This window comes from Hemitrygon akajei, chromosome 9 (assembly GCF_048418815.1).
Source record: "Hemitrygon akajei chromosome 9, sHemAka1.3, whole genome shotgun sequence".
Taxonomy (NCBI): Eukaryota; Metazoa; Chordata; class Chondrichthyes; order Myliobatiformes; family Dasyatidae; genus Hemitrygon; species Hemitrygon akajei.
In genome coordinates, this window is record NC_133132.1 from 172,819,026 (window position 1) to 172,837,868 (window position 18,843).

The following is an 18,843-nucleotide window of genomic DNA, read 5'->3' on the forward strand; positions in this document are numbered from 1 at the left end:
AACAGAGCAAAGAGTAAAGCCTGCCCCTTTTCCCAAACATGATTACCTTCTCCCTGCACCCCTGAGTCCACAATAGAGACTCACATCAGAATCAGGTTTATCATTACTTACATATATTATGAAATTTGTTTTTTTACTTGTGGTAGCAGTACAGTGTAATATATAAAATCACTACAGTACTGTACAAAAGTCTTAGGCACCCTATCTCTATAAATATATATATATATATATATATATATATATATCCCAAAACATTTGCACAGTACTGTAAATGTTACCGTATGTACTATCTTGAGATTCATTTACTTGCAGGCATTTACAATGAAAGGAACACAACAGAATTTCACAAAAAAACATATAGAAACAAAGATTGACAAACAACCGATGTGCAAAGATAAACAGCAAATGAAAATAATGCTGAGAACACGAGTTGAAAAGAGTCCTTGAAAGTGAGTCTATAGGTCGTGGAGTTAATTTAGCATTGAGGTGAATGATGTTATGTATCCATACCAGTTCAGGAGCCTGATGGTTGAAGACTAATAACTATTCCTGAAACAGGTGGTGTGGGAACTAACGCTCCTGTACCTCCTTCCTGATGGCAGCAAAGGAGAAAAGAGCTTGGCCTGAATGGTGGAGGCCCTTGACGATGGATGGCAGCACTCCCTGTATTGAGCTCAGTCGTGGGGAGGGTATTCCCTGTGATGGACTAGGCTGTATCCACCATTTTCACTAGACTTGTCCACTGCCGGGCATTGGCATTTCCATACCAGGCCATGATGCAACCAGTTAACTCCACTGTGCATCAATAGAAGTTTGTCAAAAAAGTTAACAATGGAGTGATGTTGACTAAACTTACTGTGTTTATCTCTTCCTTTGAAATCATTATCTGAATATATTCCACTTCTTAATTATTCCATGAATAGCACATTTTGTGGGCATTTTCTGGTCAATAGGAAATGTTAATGATTCATTATCACGTCAACAGCACCCACAGAGCAAGAAATCTTAGAGAGACAATTTTTTTACCTCTTTGACATTTCTGTTGTCAGTTTCACACATTTTCTACTTTTAGCAATAGATCTTTTTCTTCACCTCATAAAAATTTCATGCAGCGCGTTTCTATATACTGAAACAATCAGCAGTTTAAAATTTTGTAATTGTGAAGGGTCTGATACAGCACAATGGAATTTACTGTCTTTGAAGGATCTGGGCGAGGACAAAAATTCTTCAATGTGAATCTATCCACCACTAAAACTCTCAAGCTCTGTCTGTCTGTTTGTGACCTCCAATTAGCGCAAATGGCGCATTACAGCGGCACTATTTTCGGCTAAGTCAACTTAAAACACGCTAACTTACAGAATGCAGGCAAAGTTCAGGGTTATATATTTGTATAAAATTGTTCACTCGCCAAAATCAACTGCCCCGTTTTCACCCGAGAGCCGATCTGCCATTATGGAAATCGGGACGTGGCTCCAAGACACGGCCAGCCTCAGCAGCGACACCAACCGGAGCAAAAGGGCAGGGCAGGGCAGGGCAGCTCTATTTCGAGCAGTGACATATCACTAACAGCATGTGCAGGATTGGGACAGATCGAACTGCCACCCATCAATAAGAGATCATTAAATTTTATTGTACTGATGTACTTCTCTTTCAATATTTTTATTAGTTTCTGCATAAAGGAATACAGAGTACAAGAAGATATATATTGTATGTCAAAAACAAAATAAAATAGTACTAAATACATTGTATTAAAATACAGTTACAATCACAAAACCCTGTATGCATAAAAATTAAATTAAATCATATTGAAATATAATAATTTTGTTATATAGAAAAAAATCTAAACCCACTACCGAAGTCAGAGCTGTTAGGAAAAGCACGAAAAAAGGGAAAGAAAATCCTTATCATATAATAAAATATATTTTTAGCCACCATCTGTACTTTTACAACAAATCAAAGGTTTTGAAAATAACTCAAAAATGGTCCCCACAATCTTGACTAGATTCAAAAACTGAACATCGGATCTTCTCTAAATTTAAGCATGGGAAAACATCCCGTAACCCATAATGACGTACTTCGAGACACCCATAAAACCCTTTGCTGCAGTCAAAGGACAGCGGTGACTATATCACATCTATTTAGGAGAGCGCCGACCACATCATCGAGAATAATCAGCTTCCTCTGGTGTTACTGCTTCGTATCTTCTATCCAGCATTAGGGTAAAAAAAAGTATGGTCAGCCTAATAATGCCACGTGGAAAGAGAAGGAGGACATTATGGTCAAGAGATGATGCCAAACGTCATCGGGAAGCAGCAAGCAGAGGCAGAGAACAAGAACTGGATGAGGCCAGGGCCGCACGACTCCAGGATTAAAGAGTCAGGACAAAAAAGATGAGAGAAGAAGAGACAGAGGAGGAGAGGCATGCTCGTCTCCAGGATGACATCAACAGGCACAGAAGGAGGAGTGAGGAAGAGACAAAGGAGTTGAGAAATGCACGTCTCCAGGATCAGAGACAAAGAACAAACACCAGAAGAGATGAAGAGACGGGGGGTGAAAGGGCTGCACGTCTCCAGAATGACAACGAGAGGCACAGAAGGAGGAGTGAGGAAGAGACAAAGGAGCTGAGAAATGCATGTCTCCAGGATCAGAGACAAAGAAAAAACAGCAGAAGAGATGAAGAGACGGCACATGAAAGGACTGCACGTCTCCAGAATGACAACGAGAGGCACAAGGGTGGCAGATCAACCAGAAATGTTGCCATCAGAAGTGCCCTTCATTAAACGAGGAGGAGCTATATTTGCCTTGCTACACATCTTTCTTCTTCAATAAACTGTTTTTTACTTCTTCAATTTCCAAAGCAAAGCAATACCAATAGCATTTAGGAAAATTTAATGTTCCTTCTGCTCACATTAGACTGCATTACCTTTCTCTCAAAGGGTGCCCCAACGGGTCACCCCATTGTCTAGTAAAATATATAAATAACTTAACAGAGAACATAGAACAGTACAGCACAGTACAAGCCCTTCGGCCCACAATGTTGTGCCGACCCTCAAACCCTGCCTTCCATATAACCCCCCCCCCCCACGTTAAATTCCTCCATACACCTGTCTAGTAGTCTCTTAAACTTCACTAGTGTATCTGCCTCCACCACTGACTCGGGCAGTGCATTCCACGCACCAACCACTCTCTGAGTGAAAAACCTTCCTCTAATATCCCCCTTGAACTTCCCACCCCTTACCTTAAAGCCATGTCCTCTTGTACTGAGCAGTGGTGCCCTGGGGAAGAGGCGCTGGCTGTCCAGTCTGTCTATTCCTCTTAATATCTTGTACACCTCTATCATGTCTCCTCTCCTCCTTCTCTCCAAAGAGTAAAGCCCTAGCTCCCTTAATCTCTGATCATAATCCATACTCTCTAAACCAGGTAAATCTCCTCTGAACCCTTTCCAGTGCTGCCACATCCTTCCTATAGTGAGGTGACCAGAACTGGACACAGTACTCCAAATGTGGCCTCACCTGAGTTTTATAGAGCTGCATCATTACCTCATGGCTCTTAAACTCTATCTCGGAATTACAAAAGCTAAAACCCCATGAGCTTTCAGAACTACCCTATCTACCTGTGAGGCAACTTTCAGGGATCCGTGGACATGTACCTCCAGATCCCTCTGCTCCTCCACACTCCCAAGTATCCTGCTATTTACTTTGTACTCTGCCTTGGAGTTTGTCCTTCCAAAATGTACCACCTTACACTTCTCTGGGTTGTACTCCATCTGCCATTTCTCAGCCCACTTTTGCATCCTATCAATGTCTCTCTGCAATCTTCAACAATCCTCAACACTATCCACAACACTGCCAATCTTTGTGTCATCTGCAAACTTGCCAACCCACCTTTCTACCCCCACATCCAGGTCATTAATAAAAATCATGAAAAGTAGAGGTCCCAGAACCGATCCTTGTGGGACACCACTAGACACAACCCTCCAATCTGAATGTACTCCCTCCATCATGACCCTCTGCTTTCTGCAGGCAAGCCAATTCTGAATCCACCTGGCCAAACTTCCCTGGATCCCATGTCTTCTGACTTTCTGAATAAGCCTACCATGTGGAACCTTATCAAATGCCTTACTAAAATCCATGTAGATCACATCCACTGCACTACCCTCATCTATATGCCTGGTCACCTCCTCAAAGAACTCTATCAGGCTTGTTAGGCATGATCTGCCCTTCACAAAGCCATGCTGACTGTCCCTGATCAGACCATGATTCTCTAAATGCCCATAGATCCAATCTCTAAGAATCTTTTCCAGCAGCTTTCCCACCACAGACATAAGGCTCACTGGTCTGTAATTACCTGGACTATCCCTACTACCTTATTTGAACAAGGGGACAACATTCGCCTCCCTCCAGTCCTCCGGTACCATTCCTGTGGACAACGAGGACATAAAGATCCTAGCCAGAGGCTCAGCAATCTCTTCCCTCGCCTCGTGGAGCAGCATGGGGACAAATTTATCCCTAACATCCTGCAAGAGATCCTTAAACATCGACCACATGTCCATAGTACAAAGTACATTTCCCTGCAAAAACAATTCACACCAACAAGTTCTAGCCTTATAGCCTCATAATTTGCCCTTCCCTAATTTAAAATTTTCCTGTCCTCTCCGATTCTATCCTTCTTCATGATAATGCTAAAGGCCAGGGAGCAGTGGTCACTGTCCCCTAGATGCTCCCCACTGAGATATCTGTGACCTGACCCGGTTCGTTACCTAATACTAGATCCAGTATGGCATTCCCCCAGTCGGCCTGTCAACATACTGTGACAGGAATCCATCCTGAACACACTTAACAAACTCTGCCCCATCTAAACCCTTGGAACTAAACAAGTGCCAATCAATTTTAGGGAAGTTAAAGTCACCCATGGTAACAACCCTGTTATTTTTGCACTTTTCCAAAATCTGACTCCCAATCTGCTCCTCGGTATCTCTGCTGCTACCAGGGGGCCTATAGAATAGCCCCAGTAGAGTAACTGTTCCCTTCCTGTTCCTGACTTCCACCCATACTGACTCAAAAGAGGATCCTGCTACATTATCCACTCTTTCTGCAGCTGTAATAGTATCCCTGACCAGTAATGCCACCCCTCCTCCCCTTTTCCCTCCTCTCTATCCCTTTTAAAGCACTGAAATCCAGGAATATTGAGAATCCATTCCTGCCCTGGTGCCAGCCAAGTCTCTGTAATGGCCACTACATCTCAATTCCATGTATGTATCCAAGTTCTCAGTTCATCACTTTTGTTCCTGATGCTTCTTACATTGAAGTACCCACTCTTTAGCCCTTCTACCTTACTACCTTTACACCCTTTATTCTGCTGCTCTTTCCTCAAAGCCTCTCTATATGTTAGATCTGGCTTTACTCCATGTACTTCTTTCACTGCTCTATCGCTCCGGGTCCCATCCCCCTTGCAAATTAGTTTAAACCCTCCCGAACCATGCTAGCAAACCTACCAGTAAGGATATTGCTCCCCCTCAAGTTCAGGTGCAACCCATCCAATCTGTACAGGTCCCACCTTCCCCAGAAGAGATCCTGTTACGTATCCCGTAACGGGTTAAAAAGAACCAGCAGGAATGGACACACCTGGAGTCTGAGTCTTCCATTATAAACTCTATTTTATTAGTAACTACGTGAATAAGGTAATATAAAACAAGATAAGATAAACAGATTAGCAGAGTATATGCATATATCTAGGTGAGTAAATAAGGTTTCCAAGCTTTCCCCAGCTCAGGTGATTAGGTGATACAGTCTTACGGTGGTATTGCAAGTAACCAGTAATCAATCAGAGGGAGAGAGGGAGAGTTTGTCTTCCCAATGCCGATCCTCCACGTCACCCTCCTGCTGCCGAAACTTATTTACAGTCACCAACTTGTGACCACAGAAAGGGGACCATTTCCACGGTAATGCTATCAAATCAGGCCAGGGTTAAACACACTGACAGCATTCCACTGGTCACTCCTTTGTCCACACTGTGAGCAAAAACCCCACCCTTGTCATGGGCACACAAAACTCACCAGTGTCCTCCTTGCCTCTAGCGTCGTGTGTCTCTTGTGTGTCTGATTAAAAAGTTGACTGACCTTGCATATATCTCCAAGTGCTGAACAGGAGCTATCCATCATACAGCTCCAACTTTCAGTTTCCAAGGCAACTCACAGACTTTCCCTCTCTCCTTGCTGCTGAATTAGCACACAAGCTGTTCACTCCCTCTCTTTCTTGTTAAAGGAACAGTCCACTTTAGAATAATCCTTCAGATCTCGTCAGAGATCCCAATGATCCAAAAATCTAAAACCCTGCCCCTGCACCAACTCCTCAGCCACTCATTCAACTGCCATCTCCTCCAATTCTTACCATCACTATCACGTAGCACTGGCAGCAATCCTGAGAACACCACCCATGAGGTCCTGTTCTTCAGCCTTCTGCCTAGTTCCCGAAACTCACACTTCAGGACCTCAATCCTCTTCCTGCCTATGTCATTGGTCCCAACATGTATCACGACTTCTGGTTGCTTTCTCTCTCATACCAGGATGTCGTGCACCCGGTCAGAGACATCCCGGACCCTGGCACCCGGGAGGTAACAAACCATGCGGGTTTCCTTCTCACGTCTACAAGATCTCCTGTCTGCTCCCCTGACTATAGAGTCTCCAATGATGACAGCTCTCCTTTTCTCCGTCCCATCCTTCTGCACCACAGGGTCAGACTCAGTGCCAGAGGCCCTGCCACCGTGGCTCACACCTGGTCGGTCGTCCTCACCAACAGCATCCAGGATGGTAGACTTATTATTCAGGGGATTGGCTACAGGGTGCTCTGCACTACCTGTCTACTTTCCTTCGCTTTCCCCCCTCGGACTGTCACCCAATTACCTGCTTCCGGCAGCCTAGGTGTGACTACCTCCCTGTAGCTCTCATCTATGACTGCCTCATTCTCCCTTATGAGTCTAAGGTCATCCAGCTGCTGCTCCAGATTCCTCACACGGTCTTCCAGATCGCCCAGCCGCATGCACTTCTGGCAGATGTGACTCTGCGGGAGAGGGGAGTTCCCCCAAGACTGCCACATCTCACAGGAGATGCACATCACCGTCTCAAGAAGCATTGTGAAGCCTAACTGGGAGCAAGCTCGTCCTCCGCCTCTTCTCGTTGAAGCCGCTCGAGTCAAAGCCTCAAAGCTCCACTCCTTCACTAACCCACTCACTCACTGGCCACTCCGCTTGAGCTACCACTCTATTTATTTGTTTGAGCTTTTCAAACTGCTTGGTCACCTGACCTCGATTGCCCAATCAGCTGCTTTCTGCTGAATCTGAGCTATTCGAATCTTGATTGTCTAATCAACTGCTTTCTGCTGAGCTATTCAAATCTTGATTGACTTAATTGCACAGTCCAACTGCCAAAACTGCCAGAATCTCGAGTCAAAGCCTCAAAGCTCCACTCCTTCACTAGCAAAAGGCAACAAACTGTGCAAATACAAAAGAAAAAATAAGAAATAACAAATAAATAAACAAAATTGTGATGAAGAGATCTTGAAAGTCAGTCCATAGGTTGTGGGAATATTTCAATGATGGAGCAAGTGAAGTTGAATGAAATTATCCCTTCTGATTCAGGAGCCTAATGGTCGAGGGGTAATAACTGTTCCTGAACCTGGTGGTGTAAGTCCTCAGGGCCCTGAGTTAGTTCTTCCTGTTGGTAGCAGTGAGAAGAGAGCATGGCCTGGGTGATGAGGGTTCCGGATGATGGATTCAGCTTTCCTGCAACTACACTCCTCATAGAGGTGCTCAAAGATGATGGGGGATTTACTCATGAGGGACAGGGCTGAATCCACTACATTTTGTAGGGTTTTCCATTCGAGGGTATTGGTGGTTCCATATCAGGCTGTGATGCTGATTGGTGTTCCCATACCAGGCTATAAATGCAAGTAGCATTCAGACTAAGATGGACAAACTTGTGGTGCAATTAGTGATCAGTCAGTATGATTGTGGGTATCACTGATTCATGGCTGAAAGAAAACCATAGTTGTGAGTTCAACATCAAAGGATATACTAGAGTAGGGACAGACAAGTTAGGGAAACGGTTAATTGGAGTAAGGGGAAATATGAGGCTATCAGGCAGGAACTTGGAAGCATAAATTGGGAACAGATGTTCTCAGGGAAACGTAAGGAAGAAATGTGGCAAATGTTCAGGGGATATTTGTTATAGTCCGGTCTGTGAAATCCGCATTCCGGTTCACGGTCCAGTCTATGATCCTTATTCCAGGTTTTCTGGTTTTCCTCAGTTTCTGTTGAGGCAGCTGATTCTCATTTGGGCTGGCTTCATAAATAGCTTCAGGATTCAGCTTCTGGCTGCTGGATTGTTCCTGTCAGTTTCCCTTCCCTTAACCTTCCTCCTGGACCCTTGTCTTGCCTCGCCTCGCCTGAAGCCTTGCCTTCACCGCTGTCAAATTCTACCACTGGAGCAAGATAAGGAACTGTCTTTCGTTGTTTTGAACTGTCTCTGTCTCTCCATGCCTTCGCTAGGTAGTTCTGGCTGTTTGCCACTACCCAGTGTTGGGATCTTGACTGGGAATCAGAACTCGAACCACGAGCTTGGACTTGCACTGGACTTGGACCATGAAAAGACAGAATACCCAACTTGGAATGGTGGCAAACGGCTAGACCTACTCAGCCAGAAAGGACTTGGACAACAAGGAGACAAAACCACACGATGACAGTCCGCACATATCTTTGCTCGGAGAGGCAGCAAAACAGCCAGCAGTCTCAGCCGGCCATGATAACGACAGGATTCGTACCTTACACAGAGCAGTGGCAAAACAGCCGACAACTCAGCTGGACACGAAAACAACTGAATTCGCTAAGCAGCCATGGGCACTGAGGCAACTAGAGTCCACGATTCACGGTGGTCCCAGGATGAGCATAGCCACAGTGGCTACGGTGACTAGTTTCTGGTGACTGGTTACCAGTGACCAACTTCTGATGATGGTCCAGCAAATCTCCGCTGCAACCCCAGAGCCTTTTATGTTGCAAGTGCAAAATGAAGATCAGATGACTTAATCAAGGCATCCAATAGAACACCGGGCAAAGGAAATAACTGGAATGAGGAATCCACAGACCTGCATGACAATGCAAGGCTTATTGAGAAAGTAAGGAGGCCTGGGATCCAAAGGGGACATTGCTTTGTGGATCCAGAACTGGCTTGCCCACAGAAGGAGAAGTGTGGTTGTAGACGGGTCATATTCGACATGGAGGTTGGTCACCAGTGGAGTGCCTCAGGGATCTGTTCTGGGACCTCTACTCTTTGTGATTTATATAAATGACTTGAATGAAGAAGTGGAGGATAGGTTAGTAAATTTGCTGATGACACCAAGGTTGGGGGTGTTGTGGATAGTGTGGAGGACTGTCAGAGGTTACTGTAGGACATTGATAGAAGGCAAAACTGGGCTGAGAAGTGGCAGATGGATTTCAACCCAGATAAGTGTGAGGTGGTTCATTTTGGTGGGTCAAATATAATGGCAGAATGTAGTATTAAGGGTAAGACTCTTGGCAGTGTGGAGGATCAGAGGGATCTTGGGGTCTGAGTTCATAGTACACTCAAAGTTGCTGCGCAGGTTGACTCTGTGGTTAGGAAAGTATCAATCGTGGGTTCAGTTTAGGAGCAAAGCCATAATGTTGCAGCTATATAGGACCCTGGTCAGACCCCACTTGGAGTACTGTACTCAGTTCTGGTCGCCTCACTATAGCAAGGATGTGGAAACCATAGAAAGGGTGCAGAGGAGATTTACAAGGATGGTGCCTGGATTGGGGAACATGCCTTATGAGTACAGGTTGAATGAATTCGGCCTTTTCTCCTTGGAGCGATGGAGGATGAGAGGTGACCTGTGTTACATACACGCAATGGTTTAAATAAACCAGCAGCAATAGACCACGCCTGGAGTCTGGTTTTGATGCTAAAAACCACTATTTATTAGTAACTACTTAATATAGTAACTTAAACCAGGTAAATCTCAAGTTAGCAATGTTATCCATATATATGTGTGTAAGTATAATTCCCAAACTCATTTAAGCTCGAGTGGCAAGGTTTAAAGTCTTACAATGGTAAGAAAGTTCAGTTCAATGCACGGAGTTGATGGGGACGGGGGAGAGAGGTATCTGTAAGCCAAGGTGAAATCCACAATAGGAGAAGAAAGAATAAACAGGTGTCATTGGTCTTCTGTCGTCGGACTCCGAATCCACTCTCAAGTTAACCAAACGTAGCTTATCACAAAGGGTACTGTCTTCAAGGGAAAACTACAACCCAGGCAAGGGTAAACACACTGGTAGCCTCCACAGGGTCAGCCCTTCTACACATCGTGACAGCTACTGATCGATTCTCCTGATCGATCCTGATTCTTGTGGGCACTCGAAAGTTCCATCCAGTGACTCTTCTGTCACTGGTGTCCTTCCATGGTCGATTCCAGCTGCGATTCTGACTGTGTGTGAAAGTGTCCTTGTATAAGTCCAAACACGCTGTGAGCTTATGTAAACATCAACTGTCCATCACATAACTCCACCTCTCTCACTAGGGAAACCCAGAAGCAGGCAGCAGTACTGTAGTCTCTCTCTCTGTCTCTCTGTCTCTCTCTCTCTCTCTCTCTCTCTCTCTCTTTTAAAGGTGCAGTCTATGTCGCTCACACCTCCCTCCAAAAGGAAATTTTTTTATCAAGGAGCAAAATTTTAACTGTAGATTATAGAATGTGAAGCAATACATATGTAACTACCAGGTAACACATTACAGAAGCGTATACATACTTTAACTTAGCACCTGGATAAACAATTTGTGATAATGTTATCGGTACCTTTTACATGTTTTATTTCCATGTCATATTCCTGCAAAATCAGACTTCTGCTTAACAACCTTCTGTTCCTGTTCTTGATCTTACTCAGAAGCACTAATGGATTATGATCAGTGTAAAGAACAAGTGGTTTCCGGCAGCACAAAAGTAGACATCAAAATGTTGCAAGGCCAAAATGAGTGACAACAACTCTTACTCAATAGTTGAATAATTCTTCAGATGTTCATTAAATCCCCTTGAAGAGTAAGCTACAGGATGTTCAACATCATCATCATCCATGAAGCCCCAGCAGCTTCATCACTGGCGTCCACAGCTATAGCAAATGGCTTTGTAAAACCAGGTGCCGTGCCCTGAGCACAGGCTGATAACATAGTTTTCACTTCATCAGAGGCCTCCTGACAAGGTTCAGCCTACACAGACTTTTCACCCTTCTTCAGTGGTTTAGTTAGGGGAAGAGTGATATCAGCGAAGTTTTTACAACATTTACGGTAATATACAAACATCCCCAAAAACCTTCTTAAAGCCTTCTTACCCGTTGGAACAGGAACCTCAACAATTGCCTGAACCTTGGCCTGGACAGGATCCAATTGGCCTTGACCTACTACGTAGCCAAGATTTGTAATAGTGGCATGGCCAAATTCACTCCTAGCTAGGTTGACAGTAAGGGTGGCCTTGGAAGGCCTGTGAAACAGTTTTTCTACTGCCGAGATATGGCCTTCCCACGTGTCATTCCTTACAACTAAATCATCAATATAGGCATCCGTATTTTCTAACCCTGGAATCACAGAACTAATCATTCTTTCGAATGTCCCTGGAGCATTTTTCATTCCAAAGGGTAAAACATTATACTCATACAGTCCAGAAGGTGTTATAAATGCAGAGATTTCTCTGGCTCTTTCAGTCAATGGAACACACTAGTATCCTTTTAACAGGTCAATCTTCGTAAGGAATTTAGCCTTTCCAACTTTATCAATACTATCATCCACCTGAGGGATAGCGTAAGAGTCTGTCTTTGTCACTGCATTTACCTTCCTGTAATCAGTACAAAATCTCACACTACCGTCAGGCTTGGGCACGATAACACAAGGGGAAGCCCAGTCAGATGTTGACAGCCTACTAATACCACTTTTCAGCATGTGTTCAATCTCTTGTTCATCCAATTTAGTCTTTTCTAAATTCATCCGGTAGGGGTGCTGTTTAATCGGGTCAGCTTGATCTACATCCACATCATGCACAGCAGTGGTGGTTTGTTGGGGTACACTGGGAAATAAATCCTCATACTCAAGAAGTAATCTTTTCAATTGTTTCTGCTGTTCCGGCTCCAGATGGCTTAATTTGGAATCAATATTTTCCAAAATAACGGAATTCCTGAGCCGCACCGAGACTATGTTTGGTTTGTTAAAGTTTTCTGACATGTCAATTACCCCTTTCTCAGTCTCTCCAGTTTCATGAGTTCTCACAACAATACTCGTAGGTGCTGTTTCTGAGTCATAATAACATTTTATCATATTGACATGTACCATTTGAGTGGACTTTTTACGGTTGGGTGTTTTAATAACATAATTCAAATAATCAATTTTAGAGATGATTCGGTATGGCCCACTAAACTTTGCTTGGAATAGATTTGACAACATTGGAAACATCACCAGCATTTTGCCTCCCACGTGATATGTCTGCTCTCGAGCTCGTTTGTCATACCAGAACTTCATTTCATTTTGAGAACTTTGTAGGTTCGGTTTTGCAAGATTACAAACCTTGTTGAGTCTATCCTTGAATTCCAAAACATAACTCAACAAGCTGACCTGCACCTTCTCATCAGATCACTGTTCTCTGAGCAAGGTCAATGGTCCTTTCGCTCGGTAACCAAATACAAATTCAAATGGACTAAACCCCAATGATTCCTGCACTGAGTCCCTTACGGCAAACAGGAGTAAATATACCCCCTCATCCCAGTCTTTCCCATTCTCCACACAGTATGTCTTAATCATTGTTTTAAGGGTAGAATGAAATCTTTCTAAAGCTCCCTGGGATTCCGGGTGATATGCAGATAATGTAATTTGTTTAGCTCCCTGTGCATAAACTATCTGCTGGAATACTCCTGAGGTAAAATTACTGCCCTGGTCGGATTGAATCTCTTTGGGCAGACCAAACAAAGTAAAAAACCTAATGAGGGCTTTCATCATGGTTTTAGCCTTAATATTCCTGCGAGGGATTGCTTCGGGGAACCTAGATGCAGTGCACATAATGGTTAACAAATACTGACAGCCAGCTGCAGTCTTTGGCAGTGGGCCAATTCAATCCACTATGATTCTGGAAAAAGGTTCTCCAAAAGCAGGTATAGGCCGAAGTGGGGCCACTGGGATGTCCTGGTTAGGTTTATCGACAACTTGACAAATGCGACATTTCCTGAAAAAGGTCACAACATCTTTCCTTAAATTAGGCCAGTAAAATTCCTTCATAATCCTGTTCACAGACTTCTTCACCGCAAAGTGTCCACCTGAAGGCATACTATGGGCCGTGTTTAAAATTTCAGTCCTGTAAACTTTAGGAACTCCAACTTGGTGAATAATTGCCCATTCCTCACTCACAGGTACAGTAGGTGGTCTCCACTTCCTCATCAATACTCCATCCTTGAGATAGTACCCTACTGGCACTTTCTTAATCTCATCATCTGAGAGAGCTGTTTCTTTTACAGCTTCAGTCTGAGACTCTCGATTCTGTTCTCCTATAAACTCCTTCCTAGACAAAGATAAACCTTTCTCATCAGACTTACTACCTACATCCTGTTGAGACATAGAGGGTAGCAAAGTCTCTGATAAATCATATAACCTGAACCCTGATTTTGCCTATCACAGGCATCAGAATCAAACTGCCCAGAACCGTCTGCTTCGGCAGACCTTTTAGTCATACTTCAGGTTACTGCGCAGGCGGGATAAATATCAGAATCCATGCAGGGATCGTCAGTGGCAGGTTTGCTTGTTAGCTGCACTGCTGGATAAACTTCCTCACCTGCAAGGTCATTGCCCAACAACAAAGAAATATTCTCCATCGGTAATTCAGGTTGTATCCCTATCTTAACATGTCCTGATACCAATCCAGACTCCAAAATCACCTTATGCAGAGGTACGGAAACAGTCCCTTTCCTAATAGCTCTAACAATATTGACTTCACCAGTTTTTGTCTCGTCACCAGTCTCCAGAACACTGTCCAAAATAAGGGACAGAGAAGCCTCAGTATCTCGAAAGATCCTCACTGGGACCGGGGCTGACCCCTCTTTTATGGACACAAGCCCATCAGATATGAAACGATCGAATCCCTCCTTAACTCGGTCAACCCCTCCTTCCTTAGCGATGCCTCAACAGACTGAACACAGGCATTCAGGACTGCCTCCTTTTCCTTTTCCTTTCTCTTTCTCTACTTCAGAATGGAACAATTAGTCATCATATGACCAGTTTTCTTACAATGACAACAAGTAAGACTGGAAGATTTCTCCCTCGACTGCTTCCCTTCATCCTTACTTTTGTCACTAATCCCCAATTTAATTTCTGACTTACCCTGCGGATTATCCCTGCTACTCTTTTGGAAGCTCTTATTCAGGGTAAACTTAACCTTATGGATTAAAACATACTCATCTGCTAGTCTAGCAGACTCCTGCAAAGTGGTAGCATCCCTTTCATCTAAATATGTCTTTATCTCATCAGGGACACACGTTTTGAATTCCTCAATCAAAACCAACTTTTTCAAGCTGTTAAAATCAACATTTACATTTTTAAAGATGTACTAGTGATCAAAATACACAGATTATTCATAAGAAAATTCCACATAAGTCTGGTTCACAGATTTCCTCAAATTTCTAAACCTTTGTCAGTGAGCTTCTGGAACCAACTCATAAGCCTTGAGCACAGCCTCTTTCACTAAGTCATGATCAGCTGCCTCTTCAAGTGATAGGGACGAATAAGCTTGTTGGGCTTTACCCTTAAATACACTTTGTAACAAACCAGGCCAGTCGTCTTTCGGCCACTTTCGATTTTGAGCCACTTCTTCAAAATGCAGGAAATATTTAATCAACTTCTGTTTCCTCAAATGGAGGTACCAATCTAACCTCCGTACAGGCATCAAAACTCTCATTAGGGCCAGGAGGAGCCGTCGCAGGAACTCCTCTGTCAAGCCTTAACTGCTCTGGCTGTTTAATTTCTTCTTCTCAAACTCCCATTTTTTTTAATTTCCATAGTTTCAAACCGCCTCTGTTTTTCAGCTTCCTCAGCCTCGAGCTGTTTTACTCATAACTCAAATTCAAACTGTTCCTTTAATTTTTCCATCTGATACTGGCTCACACGCTCATCAAATTTACCCCTGGTAACAATTCCAACTCCTCCACTGTAAACACATTCTCGGATACATAATACTCAGCTATTATCCTCTGTATCTGTGCCCTCTTCATTCCCAATTTCACCTTAGTAAGTATTAATTTTTTAGCAATACTCAACAACTCAAACCTTCTGGTGTCCTCTAATGCCTCAGAGGTTGGCAGTTCCAGAAATTTATCAACATCCATTGCTGTTGATTTTCCCTCACACAAGTGAATCCAAAAGGGATTTCCCCAATCAAATCGGTATTTGATCAATCAATAACCGTATAACCATATAACAATTACAGCACGGAAAAAGGCCATCTCAGCCCTTCTAGTCCATGCCAAACGCTTACTCTCACCTAGTCCCACTGACCCGCACTCAGCCCATAACCCTCCATTCCTTTCCTGTCAATATACCTATCCAATTTTACTTTAAATGACAATACCGAACCTGATTCTACCACTTCTACTGGAAGCTACCACTCTCTGAGTAAAGAAATTCCCCATCATGTTACTCTTAAACTTTTGCCCCCTAACTCTCAACTCATGTCCTCTTGTCTGAATCTCCCCTACTCTCAAAGGAAAAAGCCTACCCATGTCAACTCTATCTATCCCCCCTCATAATTTTAAATACCTCTATCAAGTCCCCCCTCAACCTTCTACGCTCCAAAGAATAAAGACCTAACTTGTTCAACCTTTCCCTGTAACTTAGGTGCTGAAACCCAGATAACATTCTAGTAAATCTTCTCTGTACTCTCTCTATTTTGTTGACATCTTTCCTATAATTCGGTGTCCATAACTGTACACAATACTCCAAATTCAGCCTTACCAATGCCTTGTACAATTTTAACCCCATTCTCCTGCCTTTTCCCCAGAACCTTTGATGCCCTTAATACTCAAGAACCTATCAACCCCTGCTTTAAATATACCCAATAATTTGGCCTCCTAAGCCACCTGAGTCAATGAATTCCTCACCACCCTCTGTCTGAAGAAATTCCCCCTCAACTGAAAGGATTAATGTATGAGGAATGTTTGATGGCTCTGACCCTGTACTTGCTGGAGCTTAGAAGAATGATAGAGGATCTCATGGAAATCTACTGAATATTGTAAGGCCTAGATAGAATGGATGTGGAAAAGATGTTTCCTATTGTGGGGGAGACTAGGACCAGATGGTGCAGCCTCAGAATAGAAGGTTGTTCTTTTAGAAGAGAGTTGAGGAGAAGAGAAGTCTCAGGACTAAAATCTAGCACCTTACTTAGGATCAATGACTGATCAGCCCCAGTGTCTCTCCAGATTCTCACTGGAACTGGGGTCTCTCCTTCTTTCACAGACACCGTCCCTTCTGAAATAAATTTCTCACGCCCCTCTCGTACTCTATCTACCTTTGCCTTCCTCGTCGATTTGCTGATCGACTCAATACACCCTGTAGGGATTGCCATTTTCCCGTTTCCTGTCTCCTTCGGAGCAAAGCACTTAGATGCAATATGACCAACCTTTCCACAATTATAACTGGTCAAGCCAGGAACCTTCCTGCCAACCTGCTTGTCCTCCTCCTCACCTTTACCACTAGCTCCCGGCTTATTCTCTACCTTAGCCAGTGGACTTTCTTTACCATTCCTACTGCCTTTCTGGTAACTCTTATTTGAGGAAAACTTTGTCTTGTGGGTTAGGGCATATTCATCTGCGAACCTGGCAAATTCCGAAATAGACTTATTCGTCATCTCGTTCAGATACATCCGGATATTATCCGACACACAACCTTTAAATTCCTCAATCAGAATTAACTCTCTGAAACGATGGAAATCCTCCTCCACCTTTTCTGCCGCACACCAGCGATCCAAGAGCACACCCTTTTCATAGGCAAACTCTGCATACGTCTGATTCCACAGTTTCTTTAAATCTCTGAACTTTTGTCTATATGCCTCAGGTACCAACTCATAGGCCCGAAGGATAGCCTCTTTTACTTCCTCATAATCCTCAGACTCGTCCATGGACAATGCCGCATATGCCCGTTGAGCCTTCCCTTTTAATGCACTTTGTAACAACGCCACCCACTGATCTCTGGGCCACTTCTGATTCACTGCCACCTTTTCAAAATGCAAGAAGTAACTATCAACATCTGTCTCCTCGAACGGAGGTACTAACCTAAACTCCCTACTAACATTAAACTTCTCCTCTCGGTCTGCCCCGCTACCCACATGTTGCCATTTCTCCCTCTCGAACTGCCGTTGTTTTTCAGCTTCCTCCATCTTCCTTTCAGCTTCCCTTCCTTCCTCCTCTGCTTCCAGCTGTTTTAACCTAAGTTGAGAGGGATAATAAATCAGCGATGGTGGAATGACTCAGCAGATCGATGGGCTGAATGGCCTAATTCTGCTCCTATGCCTTATAGTGGCACTAGCAGGAACTTATAGCCAGTTTTCTGCTTTTTACGTTAGGTCTTTTTTTTGTATTCAATTCTGCCTTGCTTTAAAATAAATCTTTTTGGGTTTTTTTTCTGAAGATCTCATTTCAGTGACGGTGTACAGGAGTTGCACCGGAAGTCGATATGCCCTAAAAACACACCGCACAATCAAGTCACATTCGATCTGCCGTCCCTTCATTCTCAGGGCACAAGGTCTTGCACCCCACACACGCACACAGAATGTTGGGGAGACTCCGCAAGTCACAGGTATTCAAAGCGTCCTGGGGTCAGCCTAGATACAATCCTATCTAGGGTAACCCTTTCATTGCTGGGACGTTCTCGTAAAACAGCCTTCCAGAAGGGCCAGGGTCAGCCTCTCTGGATTCAGAATCAGAATCAGGTTTAATATCACCGGCATATTTATAAACACAAGAGGTTCTGCAGACACTGGAAATCCAAAGTAACACACACAAGATGCTGGAGGAACTCAGCTGGTCAGGCAGCATCTATGGAAAGGAATAAACAGTTGATGTTTCAGGCTGAGTCCCTTCTTCAAGACTGGAAAGGAAAGGGGAAACTGCCAAAACAAAAAGTTTAGGGAGGGGAAGCATATTTAAATGAAATTTGTTATTTGCAGTGCAGTGCAATACATAATAATTTAAAAACAATAACAAATATACATTAAAAATTAAGTTAAATAAGTAGTGTAAAAAGAGAGCAAAAAACTGAAAAACTCATAAACACGCAAGTGATTAAAAAACATGAAATCAAAGCAAAATATTCTGGAGATGCTGGAAATCTTGAGAAACCTGTGAAATGCCGAGAGAACTCTGCAGGACGGGCAGGTGTTCCGGATGTCCTGGGATACAACTCTGTTGCTACGCGCAGGGACAGAGAAACATAGTTAATATGTTTGCTCTTTTGGCAGCACTGCTAGCAGTTAGAAATATTATCATTCGGGAACTTTACAAGCAGAAAGAGGAGAGCAAAAGGAAATCTGTGATAACGTGGAAGGTGAGAGGTGGTTACTAAGTGGGCAGTGGGGTGGCACAATAGTTAGCATGTCACCTGTGACGAGCGATGGGGGTTCAATTCCCACCACTGTCTGTGAGGAGTTTGGTCACAGGGAGAGCTAGATTGAACTGAACATGCCTGCACTCTTTCAATTTTGCATTTTATGTTCTGGGATTTTTGCTTGATTACTTTTCCTTTTTTGCCATCTGTGTGATGTGTTT